The following is a 10,525-nucleotide window of genomic DNA, read 5'->3' on the forward strand; positions in this document are numbered from 1 at the left end:
AGGTATTGTGTATGCATTTATTGTATTTTAGGTATAATGTAGGTGGTAACTATATTTATAAAATAATCTTTGAAACAAAATTTCCGTTCATATCATACCCTAAGAAGATGAGGTATTTTATTTATTGGGCGAATATAAATTATAAAGTATTATACTCAACGTAGTACTAAAGTGTAGAACACTATATATAGACCATAATTATTTAGTGTAATATTTTAATATTATACGACTTACCATAAGTGTATATTCTATACCAACCATATTATTTATCATTATTCATTAATCATTATTATTTATAGTACTTATTATTATTATTACTGTTATTGTTGCCAGTTGTTAATATTGTTGTATATTGTGTAACAGGTCTATTTGACTAATAGTGATCGTATGCATCACGTGGTCATGTTAAATAATGATAAAATATATGTGTTTATATTTTATTACCTACCTTTTAATGATAACAAAACATGAATAGCAAGAAATAAATTTGAATTTCAACAAACTGAAAATTGTTTAAAAACCAATGACGTAACCTAATCAAAAATTGTAAACGCCTAAACTGCTTTTAAATACTTATTTATAAAATAGCTATAAACTGAATTAAAAGAAAAGAATTTAATGCAAAATTAAAATTATCCAATTTTAGTTGTAAAAAAATAAAATAAAAATTATAGCGCAGAGCTCTAGAAATCATAACAATACAAAAAACTTAAAAATATTGAATAGAAAAAAAGTTGTATCATTTTAGTCAAATAGATCTGTTACACTATGTATAACATTTCAACACCGTAGATATAATACCAATTTCATAACACCGAGCATTCACAATTTGTTATTTAATCCAATCAACGAAAAAATAAATTTTAAAGCATAATTATTATCGTACTAGGCTTTTTATCATATTTATTTTCAATAAAATAAAATAAAATATTTCAATTTTAACTCGAATTATAAGTATTTTAAGATGCACAAACAGTTCACATTTTTAAAATACTCACAACTTGCTTTCAAATCAAAATATAATAAAAACCTATGAGATTAACTAGATAATAATCTTACCTTTAAATTTTATAAGAGGTCAATTCACTCTACATTCTAAACTAACGGAGTTAAACGTGATCTACTGATCGTAAAATTTACTACGCTACTCTTAGTAAGACGGAGACTTAAAAAACTCTTAAATGATATTAAAGATAAGATTTAGGTGAACCACATTAAGCTCTCGAATTATAGTAAAAATCAATATTGTTTGAAATGATGTAGAAATATTTTCAATATTTATACCCTACACAGAAGCGTTTATCATTTAGGTGCCTTTATTTTTGGTATGAGGGTGTATTTTTACATTTTGAAATTATGTATACATTTAAGTACACTAGTACACAACATTTATATAAATGTATAAATAGGAAAATGTGAGCATGGTTTTTTTTTATGTAAATCAATAAAATATAATAAATAATAGCTATCGACATATTTTATGATGTATATCATGGCTATATACTTGTGGTCAGTAATTTACGATTTATCTTTATACCCATGATTTAAATTTACAATCAGACGAAATAAAATCACAAATAACTTTGCTTTATTTAATTCTTACAAGTAATAAGTATATTATGTATTATCGTGTTCGCTCTTCTACGATTTACACATGATGTAGACATCTACTAATTTTAATATCATACATTATAAAATTAAAAATATTAGTTTTGTAGTTTTTAATTAAACTGTAGTTTAACACCATAGATTTTTTTTTACATTTCTAACTAGAAAATATTGACGATTAAATATGTTTTGCTAGGTATATTTACAGCATTAACGGTACATAATAACAACAGCACATAATATAATTAAGTATTTTCATCTACAGCATAATAAATACTGTACAATAGTCATGTGAGTATGTGTGTGTATTTAATAATTTTATATATTTATAGTGTTGAAGAGACGACCTCGCGGCAGTGATCAGTCTGACAATTAAAAGTAATTGGTAGCTGTAGCGGCGGCGAAGGGGTTGAAAATGAATAATGAAATGAAATCACGAGTAACACTCAAAGAAGCAATTTCGACTGGGGTCCGGAGACCCTTTTTTCACGTTAGGGAAATGACAAATAATCGAATTGTTAGTGATGTTTTATTTTTATTTTATTTTTTCAAAGACCGGAAAGGGGCGAAAGACTTATGAATGATTGTTTCCCACTCGCTTACGTTTTCAGTGCACTTCGTAATCGCATTTCACATCCCACGCGCATTGGTATTTGTAGATCATGTATATAATATATTTGTATATAACAATATTGTTGGAAAACGAATTTTTTATTTCACTTCTCGTGCATTTTTTTCGTCATCCCGGCGATTTGCAAAAACACATTTCCCGTGCCGGATATTGCATATTTATTTTTTGCATCCACTCACTAGATTCCCTTCGCGAGAGAAAAAGGTTTTTCGGACTGCAAGTTACATGCCCATAAAATGCCACTGTTGTAGAAACTCGACTCGTAATTGAGTGATAATGAAATATCAATTAACATTTAACGTCGATGCATGCATATACCAAATCGTTTTAGTGCACGCATCGATGGAATTGTAAGAGTTCATAAGTCCGAGAGGGAACGTCAACTGTGCCGCCACACACAGAGGATTTGTCCATCGATATTCTAGAACTATAGAATAATATAAAAAAGTTTTTGTTCTTTATTTATGGTATAGTGACGTATCACGCAAATATGGATGTAATGTTTAGCTGTCATTATGAACATGTTTTTGCAGGTATATTTGCATTTAATAAATTATTCTCTCACATTAAAATGTTTCGAAAAACTACCTGTAATAATTGAAAACGGTTTCAGATTTTATTTATTTATAGTTAAAAAACATTTGATTTGATGATTTGAGTAAATGTTGATATTTTTATACGTACATCACTCATATCATGTTTGTACATATTATGCTATGTCTTTTTTTACGCACTGCGATATAAGCTCAAACGTATTTCTCGGCCTTTTATAATGCTCATAATAAAAAATATATTCTGCTCCCCACAGTTATGATAGTACCTAATTCGCTCGAGAACAACTATACTATTATGCTATATATATACCAATATTTTACCTACCTACAGTTATATACTATATACAGTCTATATTACTACACATAATAATGATGTTTATAGTATATTACTAGGGGTAGATAGACAATAGGGTGGAAATTGCCCCTCTCCGTCGCTAACCCACGACCGTCCCGCCGACATCCCTTTCCGGGATGCTTTTATGACCCGTAGTCCACACCGTCGTCCGAACAATAGGCTTGTTGATGAAGATAGCCACCGAAAGACAAATGCGAATATACGGCGCAGCGCAAAGTCTCCGTCCAAACTAACTATATCCTCTTGTGTTGTATATTCGTATACACACACACATAGGTAATACTTATATGTATGAACGTGTATACAGTAACATTGGAGAAAGGAGAGAAAATTATTAGTACATCATACATATATACGCTGATGCTACTGAGATGAGAGAGAAAATACTCGAGTCCGTGTGTTCATATGTTATATACATTGAACACCATAATATAATAATATATATATCGGACCCACATCGGTAGGCCGCCCCCAGTGTGGCGATTGTTGGTTTTCTGGTATTATATAATTTGATATGTATGTACATATGTACGCATGTATATGAATTCGAGTTCATGCGTATAACGTCAATATTATATATATGTAATAAAGGTACCTATTTATTATAAATATGTATATAAACGATATTACCCTCTGCAGGTTCGTTACAATAAAATTATGCATATTATCATGTATATTATTATTATTATAGATATTATAATATGTACTTACCTACTTGCAAAGTTGAATAGATCTGCGTCTGCGGGTTATATATATACTTATATTATATTATATTATTAAGCCTCAGAATATCATAATATTGATTTTGGAATTCAATTCGAAAATCTGTTACAATGGTGTCCATAACGAATACGGAATCCAATTGTAAATAAATCTTTAAGTATTGAAAAATAATTTTGTTTATACACCCCATAACTACAACAGTAATGTAGTCCGCTGACGCCCAAAAATAATTCAATAATTAACGTAGGTAATAGCGGAGGGTCAAACAACTATTGCTAACGAAAAGCTACTACATTATACATATTAATATAAAACATTTTAAAATCGTCGATTTTAATGGTAGAAAATCAATCAATGTTATAATCAATTTAGTAATATGTTGTGTTAAGTAAAAACATCGATCAATTCATCTTTGAAATTATATGGCAATACTTATAAATTATAATATACATCAACAAGTTGTTTCGCTCATTAAACAGCATAATATAAAAGTATTATTTTTTACATTAAGGCGACTCTACGATCATTAATTATGACGTCCTAACACAAACGAAGAATTCATTCTCGAACTATAGTTGTTTTATTTTTTTTTTTTATCAATTGTTAATCAACTGTATAAAAAATAGAATTTACGATGGTATAGGTAATTTAAAGCGGTTTTTTTTTAGTTTTCTAACCACATTTATAGATGTATAATATACATTATAGCAACGTTCATGGCTAAGTGTTCAAGGCTAGGTTTTTTGTTTTTTTTTTTATATTATCCGATTGTCTTATAATGGATTTTTAATGCTCCGCGATTTGCATTATTGAATATTAAAAATACAATGTGATAGATTACATATATATATATATATATAAATTTTAAAGTAAAACACCATTAAATGAAATATTGGATTTTCATTAATTACAAATAAAATGTAGTTTTAAATATTGTATTATAGTAGTAATATTGATAACAGGATCTGCAAGATTTATATATGTATAGAGTATAGAGTATACACAATAGTTAAGTTATAATGAATTAAATTTAAAATATCTAAAACATAGACAAAAATCATAAATATAAGAAATTGATTCATGAAAAATTTACTATAGTAGGTATACAGAACAAGAGAATTCATTGTTTCTACGTAATTATAGATATGAAATTGTAATATTAAATTAAGATAGGTACTTATGAAAGTAAAAATAAAAATGCTTTAATGGAAATTTGATAATTACTGCAGTCATTAACCTTGAAGTTGAAAATCAAAAATTGTTTTATGTTTTAAAAAATGTCTTTAAAAATAAAATAATAACAATAATATTATTAACATACATAATCATTGTAAAACTAATAGGATTAAAAATTCAGCGCTCTATTCAGAATCTAATAAAGATTATTGATTTATTTCTAAGGACATAAAATAATATTATATTCCACTATGAATTGTATAATTCGTTCATAAAAAATGAATTAAAATCTTGTAGGTTAGGTTAGGAACGGTAGGTTCTGATATTAATTATACTGATAAACCAATTCAAATTTATGCATAGACATAACACTTTTTCAGTACAACTATAGGTACCTATAATTTTATTCATTAATCATTTAATTGTATATAATATATATTTGCATTATGGTATGTTAAATAATATGTATATAATTATATTAACTAATAAATAATAAATCATGGCCCTTGGGCGCATTTATACGGTTAACCTACTATATACTTAGGTACCTATATATAATATAAGGAAACAGTAGTTAATAGTTATAGAAGACTAATGAAAAAACACCTATTATATCGTATTATAATGACAAGGGCGTACAAAAATCAAGTGTTTAAAGACGTGTTAAAGACATGCAAGATCATAATAATATTTACCCTGAATGACTTTTGTACAGTGAGTTTTGTTCCAAGAAAACATTAAATAAGTTTTACCATAGATATCTATTCTTTAAATATAATTAAGTTTAACATTTTAATATACTCCCTATAACAGTTCACATATATGATGTTTTAACTTTTTTTCGTTATTACAGTAATTAGTGAAATGAATAATGATATTGATATTGCGCATAGTATATAAAATGTACTAATAATATACTTATTCTCAGTATAGGTACTCACTGATATGTGATCATATAATATCGGGTACCCATGTTCCGTACAATATAATCGGTAAAAGACATAAGCGCCAAAATGAGATTAAAAAAAAAGTCGTATGGTATCGTACATCATCCTGCAGGGTACCTGCAATGTGTTAAGGTGAAGAGATATTAAATAACAGGTATTAAATTTAAAACTAACCGATTTATTAAATTTGTAAGTATTGATTTGCATATGTTTTCGTAATTTACGATTGACTTTTTTTTTTTTTGTAAGATCGCAACCGTTTTATCGTTTTATTAGATTTACATTTATTTGCATGTATACCTATTATATTTTAACAATTTATTATTGAACATTTTTTTAATATAATATAATTTTTTATAAGATAAAACTTTTAAATAACTACTTACATAAAATATTAATTTTGGCGCGAATTATATGCCATTTTTGCACCTTTGGCGCTTATTTCATGCAACCAATATAATAATACATCGTATGTGTCCTGTGTTAAACTGCAGTTAAAAAAAAATTATTATATAATAATACGTTCAGAAATATAAAACTATGTAAAGTTATACGTTTTTGTCCTAATGAAAAAATTGGAAAGTCCAAGTGTAAATTAACAATCGAAGAATTTAAAACGCACCAGAGTATTTATTATAAATTATGATGTTCCAAATTCCTATGCATAGGTATCAATATACATATACGTTAATTGATACATGAAAAATAGTATTTTTAAATATATTAATTTAATTATGCATATACATTGTAAAATGTGTTTATATATAAATAATATATATGGTATACTTACATCAATATAAAATAGAATACTTAAGTCATTACTTAACAGTCGTCAGTCATTCATAATTTAAGTATAGCCCTTTTGGTCCATTTAAAAAAATAAGCACAACACATTTGGATCAATTTTAGGGACCCGTTGGAAAGACTAAACAATAATTAAGCAACATTTCCCTATATTTACTGATTTAATACGTATAATTTTTTTTTTTTAGGGTTAAGGCTTCGACAACTGAGGTCATTAGCTTGGGGGAACTGTAGGGGAAGGTACTGTAGGTTTTAAACACGTGGGTATTTTGGCAGAATTTTGAATGGGCACCCGTAGGTTGCTGCCATGTCAGGTTGGGGGGGGGGGGGGGGCTCTCTCTCCAGACACCGCAAAAATGCCCAAAGAGCGATGCCGCCCGTGACCGAGGTTCGAACCAGCGCGCGACTGCGTGCATGGCAACAGACGCCTTAGTCCGCTCGGCCACTCCACCCCCATACGTATAATTATAATATACATATTCGTCACTTCTAAGAGAACAAGAATTGGACATTCATAATACACTTAACCGCATACGCAATAATTGGCGCATAGATCCAACACCCACAGGTATACTTCCAGCACCAAATGATGACTATATTATAGCTGCAGAAAAATCGTCGGACAAACCAATTTTTCTAATTCACTTGTACCTATACTTAATTGAATCTATGATGGCAGAGTTTATAAGGTTTATGACCCCCCGAATATGCTGGAATTAAAAAACCAAATTTCAACATTATTATACCTACGATGTAACTACTACTTATTGGACAATTCGCTCTCAGAATGGCCCCGCGGTCTTTCATCATTATTCACTTGGGTTGTATCAAATGTACGAATAACTATCCGGTTATATTAAAATCTATCATTACCTATCATTAAATATTTTATTTCAAATTCGTAGTTTGAAACAAAAAATGCAATATGCATATAGCCATCATGTATAGTTACTCTTAATAGATATGTATTCTCTACACCCACGAATTTATTTAAAGATTCCCTGTACATAAATACACAAATACCTACCTACAATTATTGTAGGTGAGTATAGATATAATAGGTTAGGTTATAGTAGTATACGGGATTATCCGTTAAACGTAAGATAATGAATATTTCACTAAACATTTCTCTTTAAAAAATGCTAATTTTTGTAAATGTTTAATTTAAATTTAATATAAATAAGTTGTAAATTTATGTTTTGAATTTTTGATTGTATTTGTTAATTGATAGCACAATAAAAAAATAAGTTACAATAACAGTTAAAAAGTTTTGAACATACATCAGCAAAAATGCATGTACCTACGATGGATTCGGTTTTGCTTAAAATAGTTGAATTACCCATGAATAACAAATAAAAAAAAAATTAGACCATATCTCCTTTTAAAAGGGTTTTTTTCCATAACTTTAAGTTTCCAATCATCATAGTACGACGTCACTTCTTATCGGGACACATTATATTGTAATATTATCGTCCCTACACGTATTATTTTTAATTCTGCAGACGCCTAGGCCGAGGCATTTGACGACGACCTCGCGGGGTGGTGACGATTGGCGTTCTAAAACAACAGCCGCGGATAACAATAACCCTCTCCCCCCCCCCTGAGTCGCGGGGTTTTACGCTCTCGCGAAAATCCATTGGCCAACGATGGTGGTCGGCAGTTCACGCGCGCGCGCTTGCTGGTTTTCCGCGGTCCGCCTCGAGGAGACCGTCTGCGGTGCACGACAATAGCCGCGCGCTGAGAGGCCGTCTCTTTGTGCATTGTTGTCGCCGCCGCCCCCGCCGCAGCCAATACAATCGTACCGTCACGGCCCATTGTGCCCCGCTGCCACCGCCTCCACTTCCTGTTCCTCATCCCTCCACGCCGTCCCGTCACCCTCGTAATCCCTGTTTCGTGTATTCCGCGAGTATCTCGGCTCGCGATACACAAAATACACGATGAAAATAATAATAATATCATAACCAGCGGTGAACTGGGTTGCCGTGAAAATTCCCAGTGGGACGCATTGTTCGCATTTGAACATACCTGAATATAATACAGAGTGATTGTTTTATCATTGAACTCTTGTTATTTAAAAAAAATAATAAATATTTTTGAAAAAAAATTATTACATCATCGTATCTAGTAGTTAAAAATTGCAACATTGCAAAAAAAAATATTTTTAACCTAACATGCCTTAGTGGTACACTGGTACCTACCTATATATTATATACATAATACAGATACGAAAAAATATGTTTATCTACAGAAATTATTTTAAAATTACTACAGCTAGCTAAGGAAATCGTTCCATGAGAAATTGCAGTTAATTCACGGGGTGAATCCAATACCCTAAAAAATTGAACTTTAGACGGACATTAAAAAATAATAATTTGACTTTTCGATCATTTTTTTTTTCTTCAGTGAGAAAACTGTTGCGTCAAAATTTTAAATCATGTAAAATGGATATACAAAAAAAATTGTTTACGAATGAACTCAAAATTATGGTTTACACATTTTTGTGCTTTTGATAAGTTTTATCAAAATTCTAACTTCAGACGCTCATAAAACTATTTTTAATTTACAATTAAACACTGAATGGTAGGTCTATATGTACATAATATACAAATACATTGAATAAAAAATTATGTATTCATATACCTATTATTTAATGACAATAACACTTTGACATCGCTATTAAAATAATGATAATTGATAACAAAATTATAACATACATAACCTTGTTTTATTAATTGTTCAGTTGCGTCTTTAACTATCAAAAAAAAAATTATATGAACCAATATAAAAAAAAAGGTATAATATTTTAATGTGATAAAACTCAGCTTTGGCAAGGTCAATAATCAAAGGCATATATTTGCGCATTGCGCATGTTATGACATAAATAACACCAGCTAACACCACCTGCAATTAATACGCCAGTACCTATATATATGGTTTAATAAAAGATCGAATTAAAATGTTATGAGAGGTTACAATTGTAGTAATTATATTAACATAAAACATAGTCCATAATAATATGTTTATACTGTTCCTATTTATATTACGAGTATATTATGCATTTCGCGCGCGCGTGTGTAGGTTTGACAGTGTCTCGACGACGCAGTAAAAGGACACCTTTTTATATATAATATAGCTGTTACCTGTATAAGCTCTCTCTCTATATATATATATATACAGCATAATATACGTATATTGATTGTCGATTCATTAACGCAATCAATGATCTGTCGAACAGAGTGGTACTCGAGACCGCGAACACAAATGATTTGCTATTCAGATATATAGTACGCATTTTCATGCATAAACACCGATTATAAAGGCAGATTTGAGATTACCTTTACATTCTATATTAAAACATAGCTATTATGGGTAGGTTCTTTATCAATATGTAGGCGTACACATATTACTATTATTTATTAAGTCACAAATTTAACGCAAATTGTTTAGTCCAATATTATTATATTATAATATAATACATATTATATGCCACAGTTGGCTGTTTATATCTATTACCTACATGTAGCCACATCTAAATATTAAATAATATACATACAGCACGTCTTTTCAACAATGGTAGATTTTATTATATTTTGGTAGTGCGGAATTAATAAATATAGTGATTTACTAGCATCTATTAGTGTAGAATTCAAATGATTTTGAAAACATTCATTAAGCGCTTTGGGTTAAAAATATAGCAACTAAATATCAAAAATATAAGTTTAAATTA

This window comes from Diuraphis noxia, unplaced genomic scaffold, assembly GCF_037042655.1.
Source record: "Diuraphis noxia isolate RWA-SAM2 unplaced genomic scaffold, SU_Dnox_SAM2 contig0004, whole genome shotgun sequence".
Taxonomy (NCBI): domain Eukaryota; kingdom Metazoa; phylum Arthropoda; class Insecta; order Hemiptera; family Aphididae; genus Diuraphis; species Diuraphis noxia.